This window comes from Vicugna pacos, chromosome 9, assembly GCF_048564905.1.
Source record: "Vicugna pacos chromosome 9, VicPac4, whole genome shotgun sequence".
Classification (NCBI taxonomy): Eukaryota; Metazoa; Chordata; class Mammalia; order Artiodactyla; family Camelidae; genus Vicugna; species Vicugna pacos.
In genome coordinates this window covers 60,365,733-60,384,147 of record NC_132995.1, presented here as the reverse complement: position 1 = coordinate 60,384,147, position 18,415 = coordinate 60,365,733, and the positions used below count along the sequence as shown (strand labels likewise).

Here is an 18,415-nt window from a genome sequence, read left to right as displayed (position 1 = left end):
TGGACTCAACAATATTATTTGTTGTGATCAGCAACAGGATTGTGTGGACAATCACACTACTAGCATTCCTCATGGTTCAGCCCTTGCAGCCAGTGGCACCACTGTGGTGAATGTGAACTTATGCTGTCATTGTGTATAGTATGAACCCAGAAAAGAAATCACCATTTCTATAAGATTGTTATTGCTGTTTTAATCACTTCTCTGCAAGACAGTTAGAAGCATGGAGAAAAATTTGTTTGTCAGGGCAAATTAAAGGAGGAATAACATACAACTTAAAAGGCCACTGTACCAACCCAGTCATGGCAGCAGCCTATAAACTAGGCAGCAGTAATAAGAATAAAAAAAGGGGGTTAGGTAGGGTGGGAAGGAGTGGACACAAGAGATAACAAAGGGGAGAAAGGGATGGCACTTAATTGCATTTGGTAGGGCAGGGGGCCCGCTAGAGAAGTATTAAGATGAGGTGGATTTTAAGCCTGGCTACCTGGAACAGTGAATCTGTGTCCTCAAGGAATTTAAAATCTGTATGTAATCTGGTTCCAGGTAGAGATTTAGATTTGGTAGTGAGTGAAGAAAACTTACCAATTAAAGAACATAAATTCTAAATATCGCAAATACTAAAAGCCATTTGAAACATTAACACCAAGTACTAAAAAACATTCTAATAAAATACACTGGCTTTTAAAGAGGATGTACCATGTACCTTGATACATTTAAATATATTTCTCCAAAAAGATAGTGTCACAATCATATATTGTATTAAAGCACACAAACTTTAACTTGTCCTTCAATTTCAAACTACTTCTCCTTTATAGAGGTATTCTAGTTATTCAAGAATGTTAGAATTAAAGGCACAATTAAATTACTGCTATTTGCAAACCACTGATGAAATAACGGAGCTACGCCCTTAATATAGCAGAATGAGGGACAACCAAACATCATATCCTTCCTGATGGACATACACACCACCACCTATGAATTACATTTGCCTTCTCCCCTACACCATGCATTCTCTCAGAAATCAAATCTAAACTTAACTAAGCTTGCTCAACGTCCTCAATCTAGCTACCAATTTACAGAAGATACAAGGGACAGAAGGATATGTTAAACTAGGACATGTTAAAACTATACAAGAGGGACGCAATCATCAAAATTCAGAATGAGGGAAACCGAAGGAAAAAATAACCTGGTTCCTTCAACAAATAAATTATGAAGAAAATGAGAGAAAAGGGGTTGTAGATCAAACAAACAAATTATTTTGCAACAATTTAGGAAAATTTGAATACTGTCTGGTTATTTAGTGGTGTCAATTTTTAAAGGTGGCATGATATTGTGGTTATGATTTTCTTTAAGAGTCATATCTTCTAGATACATTGAAATATTTACAGATGAAATATTTATATATCTAAGATTTGCTTCACAATAATCTAGTAGGGGCTGGGGGCTGAGGGTCCACGGGTGAGATGGGGAATAGGCAGGAGTATAGATGAAACAGTAATGGCTCTCAACTGGGTTTGAAACTTTCTATAATAAATTGTTTAAAAGGGGAAAAAACCACTATGAATAGCAGCAAAAACATAGAAAGGGCAGAAATGGATTTGAGTTTTGTTTCTAACTCTTGCAAGTTGAGCAGTCCTGGGCTGGTCACACAACCTCTTAATGTCCCCATTGGTTAAATGGAGACAAATAATAAACCCATAATCATTATTTGCTCAAGCTAGAAATCTTGTAAAAGAGATATCCGTAACTCCTCTGGCTTCCCCAGTCTCCCACTGAATCCTGTCTGTTCCCCTCTCTCTTCCACCCTCCCACTGCCGTCCATCTTGTCCATCACTGTGGTTTCATAGAACTCCAACAGCCTCCCTCCAGCCTGTTCTCAACATTGTATCCAGAGTGATGCTCCTAAAATGCACAATCTGATCACGCTATTCCCAGCCCCATTTAAAATCCTTAAACTGCTTCATATTAGCTTCAAGATAAGAGTATTTCCTTAAAAATTTTTACCTAGTCCCTTCCCTATTTGGTTAAAATGACTTGTAAGGCCTTCCATCATCTGATATTGCCTACCTCTCCTACTTCCATCTTTCCCCATTCTCTCTGCTCTTTCTTTATGCTTTTACTTTGGTGAAATTCTTTTAAGTTTTTCCAATGCAACCTGTACTTTGTAACTTCAGTACTTACATCTGAAATGCCCTTTTCACTATCACTCCCTAGCCTAGATAGCTCCTGTTCATCCTTCAAGTTTCAGGTTAAATAGCATTTTCTCAAAAAGGCCTACCCAGATTGCCTCAGTACTAAGTTGGGTGTCTTCTCACATCTACATAATACAGCATTTTTTCCCATAGGAACCTGCACTTCCTCTATCATAACACTCAATATTTGTTTGTAAAGAGTACTTGTGGTAATTATACACATTGTTTTCCACTTAGACTATAAACTCCGGGAGGGATAGGGCTAGAACTTGTTCATTGCTGAATCACAGGTCTCTCATAGTGCCTGGCAGCCTATAACAAATTGATGAATACATAAAAATTCAAAACTTTCTGGACTATTTTTCTCACATTGAAGTCCCATCTTCCTAGTCCTCTTCTGTAACAAAACCAGATTGGCTGTGTAGATATTTACAGGGAACTAAATCCCACACAGGAATGCATATTATGAAGTGGATGGAAAATACAACGGGAATGAAGAACATAAGAAGTTGGGATGTTATTATTCAAAATATCTGTTTCTGGCATGTAATAATTTATATCTATATTTATAATTTTAGAGAAAGTTCAAGAGTGCCAAAATCATTAAATGCGAGCCAAAAGACACACATTAATTCCCACCCATTAAAAAATTTTCAGAACTAAGATAAGTCACTTAACCTCTCCAACCTTAGTTTCCTAATCTGTAGAATAAGGGAAATTGACTAGCTGGTCATTAAGATCCCTTCCAGAGTTAGTATCATAGGCATTAATATTTAAAAGGCCAAAAGATATGTAAACTATTGAAACACTGATCAGTTGGTTCATCCTATGGTGGCATGAACTTTTTTCCCCCCTTTTTAATCTGTTTAGGTATGTTAATAGCTTATTACGTTAAGCTTACAGCTAAAGATTTAAACCTATCTAGCTATAAAAATCTCACATAACGCTCCCCTAGACCATTAACTTGCATTTTTAACAAGGGTCACTGCAATCCGATGAAAGAACAGCATCTATCTAATCCCTGAATTAATTACTGAAGTTCAACTTTTGTTGAAATTCAATACTTACCAAGTACCTGTTTTAAGGGCTAGATTTCTTAAATTCTTTATTATTTCTATAGCAATATGAAGGCAAAATTGTACCCCAGAGTATAAAACTTGGATTTATGGGTATATTTAATGCCTAACTAAAAAGCTGAACTATAATACATACTCTCTGCTTCACCTCAGTGGGCTGGTAAACTGACATCAAAATTTCTTATTAATGGTTAATTCTTACTCACACTCTTGCAGACTCTCACATAATTCAGAGGTCACTCCATCACTGACATTTCCCTAGTAACTTACCCCACATTTATTTTGTCAGAGCATTGGGGAAAGGTATATAGCTCAAGTGGTACAGCGCATGCTCAGCACCCAAAAGATCCCGGGTTCAATGCCCCGTACCTCCTCCAAGCGGAAATCGTGAAGAAACTTAATTACCTGCCCCTCAGAATACAAATAATTCATAAAGGAAAATAATGTGCCTTATCAGAACACTTAAGTGTACACATTTTATTTCGAAACCAGAATAATTTTGGGGGAAAAAAACCTTAAAAACTAGTTATGACAAAGTAGCTTGTAAGCATTTTACTGTTATCAATAGACTTAGTTTATAATCAGACACTGGCAACTCGGGTAGAGTTGCAATCACGTTTGATTTTTTTGGTTAAGATTAATTACAAACTAGTTTTGGCAACAGCTGGTCTCATCCAATAATTCATGAAAAGGAATCTTAAAATGCACGTGGGGAAAAAAAAGGATGTATTTGGAAAAAAATTGTGCATCAGACCAAGTGTCACGCTATGCTTCAGATTACTCTCGACCCGGCCGCCTTAAAGACCCAGAGCGAGGGCGCTGCGGCGGACGTTCTGCAGCCACAGGTTGAATGACAAAGAGTTCCCGGCAGCACCACTCCCGGCGTCTGCCAGCTGCACTGTCCCCTCCGCAAAGTCCACTCGAACCCTGCAGTCACGCCTTGGCTGCGGGGACTGCAGCTTCCCCAAATCACTACCGCAGGTCACCAGGTGGGACAAGGATTGGCTGGCTGAGGAGGTTGGGGCGGGCATGCCACGAGTCCATAATAACTCCCGCCCCGAGTCCTTTCCCTCCGAGAACGCAGCCAGCAGTCGGGAGGCACCACGTGAATCAGCCCCTCGTCGTCTCTTTTCCAGATCAAAAGCATCTCGTGAAGAGCCTACAGGAGACTAGAGGGGAAGAGACTTCCCCAAGGTCACCGGCATCACGACCCTACTCCTCGGCCGGGCCGGTGGCCGGCACCTGACAACGGGGCCGCAGCTCTGCTGGGAGAGGCGCTGTCCCCAGCGACCCAAGGTCTCCTTCACCAGCGCTACGCTCTGAGGCCACGTGGCTGCTGCGGCCGCGATGCCCCTGCCCGGCCGCCCCTCCTCTTCCCCGGGAGACCAACCTCTCGCTCCCCCAGGCTCCCTCCGACCACGCCGAGGAAGCAAGGGCACCGCGGGGTCTGCGCCGAGCGCGCGGCCGGCAGTTACCAACTAACCGTTATGCGCGGCTTGCGGCGCCGCGTGAGCGTGACGCGGCGGCGCAGCTGGAGTTCCACGGGGCCCAGGGTCCAGGTCGCGTCCTTCGCCGGCCGCCTGGCTCACTCGCCGGGGCACCCACGCGCCGGGGCAGTCACGTCGCAGCTCGCCAGCACTTTGTCGGGCCGGGCCCGTGAGGCTGCCTTATAACCCGCCGGGGCCGGAGCATGCGCACACAGGGCGGAGTCGGCCCTCCCGGCCGCCGCCCCCTCTTCCCCCTCCTCACTCCCTAACAGCGACTCGCGCCTCAACAAGCTCTCAGGCGCGCGCCCGCTCGCTCGCGCTGGCGCCCCCCCAACCCCGCTACGTGACCGGAGGCCCGGCAAGACCCGCGCGCGGCGCCCCCGCCGTGCGGCGTGGACAGCGTCGCCGCGCTCCTCGTTGGGACTCGTCCCTCAGGCCCGCCCTCGGAGGACCGCGGGGTGACCTACTCGCGTCTGGGACATCATCGTCGATCTCACCCTCAGTCTGTGGCGGAGAAAAGGGGAAAACCGCCACGGACTGATGGGGCGTGCTCCCAGGGGCCTGACTCAGGTGTGGCGGGCAACGGGCGCGCGGACGAGCGAGGAAGCGACTGAAAGTGGGGGGCTGGGCAGGGTTTGAATGGAAGCGGGTGCACCTCGGACCCAGGAAGGAGCCGAAAGCCAGAGGCTTAAGAGCGCACGCTCTCGCCGCTTGAGTTCCGTGACCTTGGGGAAGTCACTCAAACCCTCAGGGCCTGTTTCCTGCTCTCTAAAATGGCAACAGTAATAGAAGCAACCTTATAGGCGCTTTTGGTGGTGGAACTTCCATACTACAGAGCATCAGATGAGTGGTGGGTATTAAATACAGAAATCGGCAGAGAAGAGCTGGTCTGAGGGTGGCGACACTGTGTGTCGGAAATACGGAGAAATGAGCATGCAGAGAGGCCACATTTTTATGGACACTGAAGGTTTGGAACAAGCTATAATTACAGCTAACAATTCTGAAGGGCCGATTATATACTTAGCTGCTCACCCGAATTATCCTCACAACCCTATGATGCTGTTGAAGTGATGAAATTAAGTAATGATGGAGAAGTACCAAAAAGGTATGAGTCGAGGCTGCCTTACAGATTTTTGGGGGAGAATTGAGTAAAGCAGAAATCCACCAACGTTTGACGAGCACTTGATGCCTGTCCTTTCCCTGCCCTTCCCTCCCTCCCTCCTCCCCTCCTCCCCTCCTCCTCCCCCTCTCCTAACCCTCCCCTCCGCCTTACCCCCTCCCTACTTAATTCCCTTACAACCCCTTGAGCTCGTCCTTAAGCTTTTTGTTTTGCAAATGAAGAATCTGGATCGTGAGGGAGTAGGGGTTGAGGGATAGGGTTCTGGATGCTTCCGTGTGCTTTCTTCCTGTCACCCACTCTGCCTGTTTCAGACAACGAAAAGTTTTCAGTAACAGTTAAACACATTAGAAGACAGTAGGGAGTCGATAGCCAAGTACTGCTTATGAGCAGTAATTTCTTTTTACCTTTGATAAATGCAGAGAAGTAAGGCACTCCAGGTTCTTTCCGTGGCCAGAACAGCAGTGCTTCAGGCAGTAGCAGCATTCAGGGTAGATGAGAGGAGAGTTGAATTAGGGAGACAAACTTGGATTGGTTGAGGTGTGAACTATCAGGACCTGAACAATGGAATGCAGTGGGAAGTGGCAGAATAAGATGATTCCCAGGAAACTTCAAAAGAAGGCTTAGAGAGGAGCATAGTGTGGTAGGTTCACATCATGGACCCAGGATTAGATCTGGATTCCAACTCTGATATTTGGCACTTACTGGCTCTTTGTCCTTAAGCAAATCATTTTATCTCTGAGCCTCCCTCATTCTCTGCTCTGTGAAGCAAGGATAGTACCTTCCTCATAGGGTTGTTATGATAATAAAATCAGTATTTATTTTAGTTTCTGGCATATAGTAAGCACTACAAAAATGTATAACCATAGGAAACCATGAAATTGAATCCTAAATGTTAACTCTAAAGGCTCCTCACTTGGCTCTAACAGTGTGTCATAGGATCATTATTTAGTGTTGTATTATAATCTTGTATTCCTCCACCAAAATTATATATACCTAAGGCCCCACAAAATCTGGATCTGCCCCTAGCAGGAACTCTGGTGCTGTGAAAAGAATACAGGCTTTGGAATCAGAAGGCTTGTCCCCATAACTTATCCCTGGTACTTTGGGCAGTTAATTTACTGAGCTATTCTGGGCCTTGGTTTTCCTATCAGATAAGCTTAAGATAATATCTACGAGCCTGAGCCGTTGTGAAAGTCAAATAAGATAATATTTGCAAAAGTGGTAAAGCTTGGAAAGTGCTCAACAAATGTTTATGAATTAATATTATTACAATTTGTCCATAAAGTGTATAAGAGGCAAAGATCAAAAGCAACTCCAAGGTTCTTAGCTGAAAAAGTAGAATCAGGGTGGGTGAGCTGGCAAAAATGATGAAATGATACAGGTAAAATTCTTTTCTGCCAGATTTTCTTCTTGATTAATCCATGAGACACTGAAGAAGTTAACTTGTAAGCATAAGATCAGAAGTTTAGAGCTGAGAGGAGGTTGAAGATCATCTAGCATAACCATCCACATTTTACAGAAAGGGAAATTAAGGCCCACGGAAACTCAAAGACTTTTCTAAGGCCACTCATCTAATAAATGTCATGATCAGAAGAACCAGATCTCCAGGCTCCAGGTTCTCACTGTGCCAAGTGCAATCTTTAAAATAAAAACATTTCATCATGGGGGTCTTTCAAAATCAGAGAAGGCTTAGTGCTCTCTAGTGGCTTTTGGTTTTATCATGAAATTCCCCAGATACACTTTTCTATTTTAAAGGCTGATAGACTGTTTGCAAGCTTGTTATTAAGTGAGGAAAACTTCTGCAGATTTCAAGGTAAGAGTTGTAATTTCAAAAATTAGTAATGGGATGAGAAATGCCAGTGCAAAACGAAAAGTTCGTAACAGCTAGTTACTATTCAAGCTGTGGAAGTTATTCAATTGCTTTATCTGGAAAAGGAGAAAAATAAAATTACAGTGTCTTTTCTCTGGAATTGAACTGCATACCTCACTTACATTCCCTCAGTTATTCCATCATTTCTGTGAGGTAGGAAATAAAAAGATGCTATTATCCCCACTTCACCAACACCAAATAAAGCAGAAAAAGTTTCTTTTAAAACACAGTACTACTTAATAGAGTAAGAATACTCTCCCATTTAAAATTTATAATAATTTAAGTGGGAATGTGGAAAATGAAATTTGACAACAGTCCATATGGGGAATAAGTAGCAAGAATATTCCTTTTTGATCTGTTTATTTTCTAATTCAGTTTGTTTTCAGCCAAACTGCATGACGCTCTCTTTATGGCAGTCCACTTCCCACGCCCTTCCTCCCTTCAGTGGTCTGATATGGCTTGGCTCTTGCTCCTTATCTCTGCCAGCACAGGCTAGTTTTGGCCTATGCTCTTTGTAACCTATCTCACTGTTTGAGATCTTTCCTAGCAAACATTCCTTCTAGGCATGATTCTGCGTATTTGCCAGACCTGTCTACCTCTTTGACCCTGGCTAACCCTGAGCTCACTCTTTTTTTTTTTCTTTCTTCTTCCTTCCTGTCTTCTCTCCCTTCCTTTCTTTAGTATTCTAGGCAGAGGGTGTGAGAGTGGAGGATAAATTGATGATACCTAAGGTTTAGGGAATACTTATTATATGCCAGGCATTACTCCTCATGAAAATGCTGTGGACTAGATACTATCATAATCCCCTATTTTACAGACAGATACAGATATAGAGGTAACAGATACAGAGAGGTTAAGTAACTTGGCTAAAGTCACAAAATCAGTATTGTCTGGAATCATCAGAAAGTAGTCATTATTTAGTTCTCACTATAAATATATGGGTAGAAATTGTCGTTTGTAACTATTAATACCATAGGAGACTAATCACAGACTTTGAAGGTCATTTGATTTAGGAAGACCATATTCTATGTTCCTTCTATCCCTGATAGAGCTAAACAATCATTATAAGAACAGTTGGCCCTGAAAGCTGCGTTTGAAAATAGAAAGTGCACTGCAGGGAACCCTCTGCTTATCTGAATCTGGAATAGTTGTGAACCTTTAGGCAGCTAAGCTGGGAGTGGATATGTTGGGGCATCTTTTTCAACAGCTTAATTTTAAGGTCACCTATATCCCAAGAAGTTCTGGGTGTCCTGGCACCCACATTCCATGTTGTGAGATCTTTCGGTGTGAGAACTTGGACCTTATGGCCCTCACCCAACAGCAGCAGCAGGCAGTTGGAACTCCTGAACAGCTGTACCCCAAGCCTGGTGACTCAGGAGAGGGGTGCATGCAGCAAAGGAGGCCTCTTAGATCATAATGACTAGCCTTATGTATCCACCTGCCTGGGGAGCCAGGCTAGGGTGTTCTAACTGGACCTTCGTATCACTGCACTGGTGTGCAAGATGAGGCTTAAATAAAGCACAGAAATCAATCTATGGTGACCTCTGAGAACCCTGAATCTGCATCATATAGTACCTGTGACATCTGTGCCCAGGTGAGGTCTAAGGGCAACTGTATCCACTTCTGAGCTGTGTATTAAGAGAATGAAGCCTTTCCCCGCCCACTTTTGTACAAATCATGAGTTCAGATGTTATGCCTATTGTGTTGTACTCTGATAGGATTGTTTTTTTGTGGTCATAGAATAAGACTGTACTCCTTTGGGTAGGGTGTAAAAGTTTCCCTAAATATGGTAAATGTTGTCATTATTGATCACTCAAAGAAGAGAATTCTCACACAGGAAAACTTGGAACATGCAACAGCTAAGGGGGCACTTCTAGATTTACCTTCTCAGGGTTTAGACTTACAGGAGTTAAGAAATGTTGAGGGCTCTCTTCATTGATTCAGGGAAAATGGCCTCTGCCACAGAGCTGCCTGGTAGGAGTCAGGGAAAGAGGCTTCCCTGGATCCCCAAAAATGAAGATAAATATTCATGTTTTGTATGTCTGCCTGTTGATGGCATCACTCTCCTTATCACTGAACTTCAGTCAAGTTTAATCTAAATCAAGTATTCAAACTGAAAAGCCCTCAAGGACTAAGAAAAGTTAATTAGCCCAGAATAAGATAATAAGGAGTGGTGAGCAGTATAGGGAAAGGGAGTTCATATCGGTCTGGGCATCCAAGTTCACATGTTTCAAATGGAGCACCTCCCCACATAGAACTAACAGTATGAGTTTGCTTGCTATTTCTACATAATACATTATCCGATAATGCAAAAGAAAATAGAATTCTTAAATTCCTAACACTTTATTTTTCATCAATATAAAGAGGAAAACAACAATGACAGAAAATTGTGTGGGGGTTGGAAAGTGAGAAATAGGTAGGCAGAGAGGAAGTAGGGCAACAGATACTGCAGCAGGCAAGTCTGTTCCAGCTTGGTCCCTGCTGCAGTATTTAAGAAGCAGGCAAAAAGGGGAATGCTCCTCTCCCACCCCCAAGTCCTCCCCATATTATCAATGGCAATTTATGAAAGATCTCCAAGGAAAGGTTTAGTTTCTGAACAAGGGTCTTAGTAAAAAGGTTTGGCAGAATCCTCTCTATGAGGAAATTCTCCTTCCGTTATCATATTTGGCAGATAAGGATTCAAGTTTAAGAGACCCTGTGGATTTCCTTACAACTTCACAGTTTTCTCCTAATCCAGGCCCATGGTTCTGTTTTGGTCACATGGCCACAGTTACTGAAATAGCCCACTTTATCCATTGCAACGGACAGCCTTCAGCCCTAGACTCCAAACCAACTGCTTATAGACAAGTTCTTTTCTCCCTAGTGTCTCAAACTCATAGTCTCAGACTCAGGGCTTTAATTTTATCCTGCTTTGGGAGAGCCTTCTTTAAGTCTTCCAGATGTACATATGCCTTTTACTGTTCACCACCTCTAATCTAGTAGTGAAAAAGAAGCTGGAATCTCTTGTAGAGCAGTATCCTTTGCTGTTTGTTATCTACCTCCAGGATAGCTGGTCTACTGAATGCCCCAAAGCCAGAGGTATAGTAACTCTGACCAAGCTCAGAACATACCATTCTACTGCAGCCTTGTTTTCACCACTCCCTCATTGTTTTGTCTTGTGTATGCTTCCCATAGTCCCATCAGTAGGAACCAGAATCTGGAGAAGTTACATGCCAACAAGAGGCACCAAGCCATAAATTGCAAATGGGCAACATACATCAAGGTAGACCTCTACGTAGAAGACTAGGTATGGCTTTCATGTTCCATCAGGCCAAAACAAGTTAAATAATGGGGGTTTTGCTTCTGTTTCCAATGAAAAGTTAATTTGAGAGTCTTCCAACTTCATGTGTATCCCCTCTGGTTCACTAGTCATTCCATTGACCAACCCAGGTCAGACCACATTATGCATTTAACACAGCCCCAATATGCTTCAGACATAAAATGGGAATACATAATTCAGGCTACGTTGACCACCAACCCCACTCACAGAATCCAATGGAATGAGAGAGGTATGGACTCCAGGACTTATTGGGGAAGTTCCTTGTTGCTGCAACCATACTCCTTAACAAAGACCTTTTACTGAGAATCCAGGGAAATCCCATCCCATTTCCCTCAAACTTAGATATGTTACTAAGCTATTCTTATGCTTAGTTTTAAAGTAGGTAATTTTTAGCTTTATAGGTACTATAAGGCCGAGGTTTAAACCTAGGTCTACTTAACTCATAGCTTGTGCTCCTATTTTCATTTATTTATCGAAAATTCTAAGGTCATAGGGAGGGATGGGGATGAGGAGAATGAGAGGCAGGAAATAAAAGGCTGTTTCATAGTCCCAACCCTGATCCTTCAGCCTTTGTACATGCTATTTCTTCATGGAAAGCACTTTCTCCATGTACCAGGTGAGCTGTATACAGAATAACATGGAGAAGAAAGAGAAGCAGATAAAGTAACAAGGGAGTAGTTGTAATAATCCTGCTATATAATTCACACCTCTTTGTAATCCAATTTAGATTCCCCATTAACGTGAATTAATAAGGTTTCAAAATTATCGTATTTACTAAACCAAGTTCTTTCTACATAATTATTGTTTACGCTTTAATAAATTGCTTAGGAAAGCCACCTCCAAATCCAAATTAAATATAATATGTTTCATTTGCTGTTTCCTTCCAGGGAGCATATGTTTATTTTGGAAATGCTTTCATTGGCTTGATAATTAAATTCCATATCTTGCCTTACCTCCTCTAGATTGATCTCTCTGTCTTTGAAACATTGCATATTTGTAAACCTTACCATTCCAAGGGAAGAGCTCTTCTAGGCTGTTGGTGGATCTCCTGAAATTTTAAGGACCTCAAACAAAAATGGAGTCAGTCTTTGTACCTTAAAATTCAGGCATTTCAAACTCCTAATGTGTTTTCTAATTTTAAGAATGCAAAAGTCATAGAATTTGGAAATTATCTTAAGAGTTCCAATAGCCATATAAACACTTTGTGATCTCATTTATACATTTTCCATATAGAAAGCTTTTCCTTTGGTCAGCAAAGCAAATTTTCTCGTTTATTTTCACATGAGGAGAGAAAGCTGGGGAGAAGAAGGGAAAGGGTATATTTTAAAGTAGATTTAAAACATCTAAGGAAAATATAAAGTAAGACTGCCCTAGAAGAAAATATAGATGGAACACTCTTTGACATAAATCAGCAATAGTTTTTTGGATCCATCTAAAGTAAGGGAAGTGAAAACAAATGGGAGCTAACTAAACTTAAAAGCTTTTGTGCAGCAAAGAAAACTGTAAACAAAATGAAAAGACAACCTATAGAATGGGAGAAAGTATTTACAAACAATAGGACCTGCAAGGAATTAATTTCCAAAATATATAAGCAGCTCACACAGCTCAATATCAAAAAAACAAACAACCCAATCAAAAAATGAGCAGAAGATCTAAATCAACATTTCTCCAAAGAATATATACATATGGCCAACAGGCACATGAAAAGATACTCAACATCACTAATTATTCAAGAAATGCAAGTTAAAACTACTATGAGGTATCATCTCACACTGCTCAGAATGGTCATTATCAAAAAGTCTACAAATAATAAATGCTGGAGAAGCTGTGGAGAAAAGGAACCCTCCTACATTGTTGGTGGGAATGTAAGTTGGTGCAGCCACTGCAGAGAATACTACAGAGGTTCCTTAAAAAACTAAAAATAGAGTTACCATATGATCCAGCAATCCCATTCCTGCACATATATCTGGAAAAAACAAAAACTCTAAATTGAGAAGATACATGCACCCCAATGTTCATAGCAGCACTATTTAAGTAGCCAAGACATGGAAGCAACCTAAATGTCCATCAACAGATGGATGGATAAAGAAAATGTGGTATATATATGCAATAGAATACTACTCAGCCATAAAAACAAATGAAATAATGCCATTTACAGCAACATAGATGGACCTAGAGATTATCATACTAAATGGACAATGTCAGACAGAGAAAGAAAAATGTCATGTGATATCACTTATATGTGGAATCTAAAAGAATGACACAAATGAACTTATAAAACAGAAAGTGACTCAAAGGCTTAGAAAAAGAAACTGATAGTTACCAGGGGAAAAAGGGAGGAAGAGCTAAACTGGGAGTTTGGGATGGGCAGATACAAACGTCTATGCACAAATAGGTAAACAACAAGGTCCTACTATATAGCACAGGGAACTAACTATATTCAGTGGCTAGTAGTAAACTATAATGAAAAAGAATATGAAAAATATATACATATATGTATATAAAACTGAATTTCTATGCTGTACACCAGAAACTAATACAACCATGTAAAACAACTATACTTCAATAAAAATTTTTTTAATTAAAAAAAAGGACTAAGTCACCAAGGATTTTCTATTTATGTATTAGAAGAACATTTAAATTATGTGTTAGAGTTTAGTATGACTTTCTGTCAACTTGGAAAGCTAACCTTTCTAGGACAGTCTCTACTAGAAATTGGGATTTCCTCTTCAAAAAGATTTTCGCTTACTTTTTTTCAAGGAGTTTCCAAGATACTTTTAAATTACTGAAGAACATTTTCTGCCTCTTGATTATCCACTACAGTTGTAGTACAGTTCCTTTTAGTGCCCCCTGCCTTTTGTTTTTTAGACTGGAAGGGATCAAAAAATAAAGGTGTTCAGAAATGGAGGCATGCATAGTTGAAGCCTGAAGACATTCTCATGTATCCAGGTCCCTAGGCAGCCTTCCTCCTCCTCCCGGCCTCTTCCTCTTGGCATTCTATCCTTATCAGGAAAAACAAAAAATTACCCTCTAGGTCCTCACTCAAGAACCTGACTTCCCTGGGAATCTTTATTCTTATATTCAAAATATATGTGGAAGGAGGGTATAGCTCAAAGTGACAGAGCACATGCTTAGCATGTGCAAGGTCTTGGGCTCAATTTCCAATACCTCCCAAAAAAAAAAAAAACTAAACCTAGTTAGCTCCCCACTTAAAAAAAAAAATCTATATATAGAGTTTGGTTAAGTTTTATGACACCATGTTGAAAACCAGTAAATCATTACTGTGTAATTTATTTCTGTTTATTTTAAATATCAGTGATCTGTTTTAAACTTGTTTGAAAAGGAATATGCTATGAACTTTTCTCAACTTTTGATGTAGGACTCCAGCTGAACTAGCAAAGGACATTGCCTCAAAGAAACTAAATATTTTTTTCTTTAACAATTTAACTGTCTTTTCTCATTCAAAATGTATCACTATAAACTTCTTACAAACAGGGACTATTTCTTCTCTTGGTATCATACAGATTGTTTTATATAGACCAACGTGTATGGCAAATACAAATTGGTTATTTCAAAGTGGTGACAGCATAATAATGGTGACGGTAAATAGCAACTAACACTTATATAGTGCCTCTGTGCCAGGCACTGTCGTAAGCATTTTGCGTAGAGTTGCTTAAGTATAAAACCACTTTTATCTGGTTGTCTTTATTTTTCTGGCAAAACACTTTAAAAATCTGCACTGCAGTAAATTCCACAATCCAGCCTTCACCTACCCAACAAGAATAACTAGAATTCCGATGTCTTCTCTTCATTATTTTGACTCCAATAAACTGTCACTTTTTAGATCCATGTCTGCCCTCAAGACTTGACCTGAGTACACAACAGGTGGTTGCTTCCCTATCTTAGCATACCAAGTACCAAACAATGCCTAAAGTAACTGCATTTGGTGTAAACCCTTGATTAGCTTCACTGAAGTAAGAGATGCAGTAAAAATGTTAGTTTGAAGTTTGCTTGCTATACTTTTCATCATTTTTTCAGAAAAATATTGGTCAGGACCAGCTTCTTCAACAAGTATATATTAAAAAAATATACATATGAAAGTTCCTTATCCCTTATAATGTAATAAAGGTAATGGATTGGTTCAATTAAGAATCTAACAAAGTGACAATAGTTTTTTTTTCTCCAATTCAGACTTTATATCTATTCTTAAAAACCCATTTAGCTTCATGCAATTATGAAGTTTAACTATTTAGCAGTGAGAGGAAGTTTGATAAAACTGCCATTAGACAAGCTTGGAGTGTGACTTTTTAATGATAGGGTTAGTGTATGTTCTTCTAGATCACAAGAGGTGTTTTGCCAGTGAGTAATAATTCTTCCACAGATTTAGGGGATGGAGGATAATGTGGCATTGTTTACTTAGGAATTTTTAAAGCACTAGCCTAGAACCATTTATGAAAATATTCCTCTATCAACCAAAGCACCTTTTCTAGCTGCAATCACACTTCTGCCATTTCTGAAGACATTTACAGAAATTTTGCTACCGTTTTGACACATTCATTTTAACAACACTGCTGCTATACATATGGATTCTAAGGCTTTAGTAAACCAAGTGCATGTTTAAGACATTCATTCATTTCACTTAATTCATCCATTTATTCATTCACTCCATATTTATTAAATACCTACTATGTGTAGTATTTTTAAATATTTGTTAATTCCTGTACATGGGACAAAAATTTAAGGCTACAAAGGAATAGACAATGAAAAGGAAATCTGACACCCCAGTTCCCCAGCCATTCACCTCACCTCACCTCCCCAGAGTCAACTGATATTACCAGTAGCATTTTTGTTACTTTTCTATCCTTCTAGGGATATTCAATGTATATGTAGATATATATCTATAGATTTTTTAAATTATATATATAAAATGATAACATACTGTATATACTCTTCTGTAACTCTCCTTTTTTCACTTAATGATTTCTAGCAGGTAAGATTTATTGCTCTTTGGGTACATTAGATTAATTTCAATATCATAATAACCAGCACATTTCAATATTAAAATTTTAGTTTAAAAATGTTTTGGGGCAAGGATTATAGCTCAGTCGTAGAGCATGTACTTAGCATGCACAAGTCCTGGTTCAATCACCAGTACCTCCATTAAAAAAAAAAAAAAACTAAAAAAATGTTTCAGAAGAGACCTTGAAATGATTTCCTTAAAGTCAATAGGACAGTGTTTGTTACAGAATCAAAAATTTATCGAAAACTTTTACCTTCTCTAAAAAACAAATTCTAAATATAATTCTACATATGAAACAGCAACCCAAAAAACAAAGAAAGAAGAAAGAGAATAATAATAGGTATATGCTCAGAAAGGAATAGATGTAGGCTCAGAAAAAGGTAAAGAGGCAATAGGTTATGTGAAAATGTGCTTGATGATTCCGTACGTGCATGGTGTGTTATAGGTTGTTCTTTTGAATGATCAGCTGTCAACAGTAATCTGCTCAGCCAGTAAGTCAGAGTCCAGCAAGGGGGTTCTTTGGGTTTCCACTTAGTGTTTCTAGCTTATTGGTTTTTTTCTGAGAGTCTAAAGAACACTACATTTGTCAGGACCACTGAGAGCTTTCTGTTTTGTTTTGTTTTTTGAAAAGTTCTAATGAATACACTCACTTCCAAGATGTACCTAGCCAGTCCACCCACATAATCTGATGAATCAAATTGTCAAATATCTGAATGTAAATTTTTTGTTCTACCATCATAATTTTGATATATTCTAGTAGGTTGTACACTTAAAAATCAAATACCTGCAATATGCTAATGTTCTTGCAATTTATCCAATATTGACCTGTCAATTTTTAAGATTTATTGTTTCAATGCATAAAATTAATGAAGTCTTAATATCTTATTCAAAATATTTTATTATTAAAATATTGATGGAAAAGGTGCTCCAGAATAGAGCACCTAAAATGATTTACTGGTAGGCTTGGGACTTAAAAAGCAAAACAAAATTATAAAATGATGTGTAGATAGGCCAGAGGAAAACCGCAAAAGAGAGAACATTAATTGAAGTTTTGGTCTGGGACCATAATTATGACAATATTTGATCATCAAAAACAACTAAGTCTTGTGATATATCTACAGTGGAATATTACCCAGCCATGAAAAAGAATGAACTCTTGCCATTTGCAACAACATGGATATTATGCTAAATAAGATAAACCAGACAGAGAAAGACAGGTACTACATGATTTCACTTATATGTAGAATCTAAAAAACAAAACAAATGAACAAGCAGAACAGAAATGGAGACATAAATACAGAGAACAAATAGGTGGTTGTGGGGGAGGGAGGAGGACAGTGTTGAGGGGGAGGAGAGAAGTAATTGAGAGAAATTAAGAGGTATAGACTTCCAGTTGCAAAATAAATGAGTCACAGGGATGAAATGTACAGAGTGGGGAATATTGGGAATATTGTCAATAATAATGTGATATCTGTGTATGGTGACAGATGATAACTAGATTTATTGTGGTGATCAGTTTGAAGTGTATAGAAGTTTTAAATCACTATGAGGTGTAACAGGAACTAACATAGTGTTGTAGGTCAATTATACTTCAAAAACAAACTAACTCATAAAAAAAAAGAGAGATCAGATTTGTGGTTACCAGAGTTGGGGAGTTGGGAGTAGGGGGAATTAGATGAAGGTAGTCAGAAGGTACAAACTTCCAATTATACTATAAATTAGTACTAGATATATAATGTACAAAACGGTTAATGTAATTAATACTGCTGTGTTTATATTTATGAAATTTAAGAGAGTAAATCCTGAGTTTTCATCACAAGGAAAAAGATTTTTCCTATTTCTTTAATTTTGTATCTGTATGAAATGATGGATGGTCACTAAATTTATTAGGGTAATCATTTCACGATATACGTAAATCAAATCATTATACTGTATACCTTAAACTTATACAGTGCTGCATGTCAATTGTGTTAGAGTAAAACTGGAAGAAAACATAAAAAATAAAACAAGGACTGAAAAAAAAAAAAAAAAAAAACCACCCTGAATCTGCAGGGTACCTTCTAAAATCTACCCCATCAAAAAAAAAAAATGAGGTATTTGAGGAATCTCAAAAAGAAAAGTGGTGAACAAGTGGGAAAACAGACAAAGGAATGGAATAGACATTTAACCAAAAAAAGAAATACAAATGACCAAAAAAAAAAACAAACCAGAAAAATGTTTAATAATAGACAGACATGGATATCAACAAGGGTTTCTCTTAATTATAAAGCCCAGGACCTTAAGAGTTTTTCATGTGACATATTGGCAAAGATTTCTTTAAATTATAAAACCAGT

At 39.3% G+C, this 18,415-nt stretch overlaps 1 protein-coding gene and 1 long non-coding RNA gene across 5 annotated transcripts in view; one reads left to right on the top strand and one right to left on the bottom strand.

Moving 5' to 3' along the window:
- SLC16A1 (solute carrier family 16 member 1) overlaps positions 1–6,353 on the bottom strand; it is a 32,033-nt gene extending 25,680 nt beyond the window's left edge. The window contains exon 1 of one of the 3 annotated variants that reach the window (XM_072967973.1): positions 6,277–6,353. The gene's annotated coding sequence lies outside the window, so the exon portion shown is untranslated. Of the gene's footprint in view, positions 1–4,655; positions 4,728–4,748; positions 5,188–6,276 lie in introns of those variants that run through there. The other 2 variants (XM_072967972.1, XM_006213660.4) reach the window with 2 other exon arrangements.
- The window catches only part of LOC140698251 (uncharacterized), a 64,448-nt gene continuing 52,092 nt past the window's right edge, over positions 6,060–18,415 (top strand). For both annotated transcript variants that reach the window (XR_012075899.1, XR_012075898.1), the window contains exons 1-2: positions 6,060–9,336; positions 10,917–11,028. This is a non-coding gene — a long non-coding RNA (uncharacterized lncRNA). The remainder of the gene's footprint in view (positions 9,337–10,916; positions 11,029–18,415) is intronic.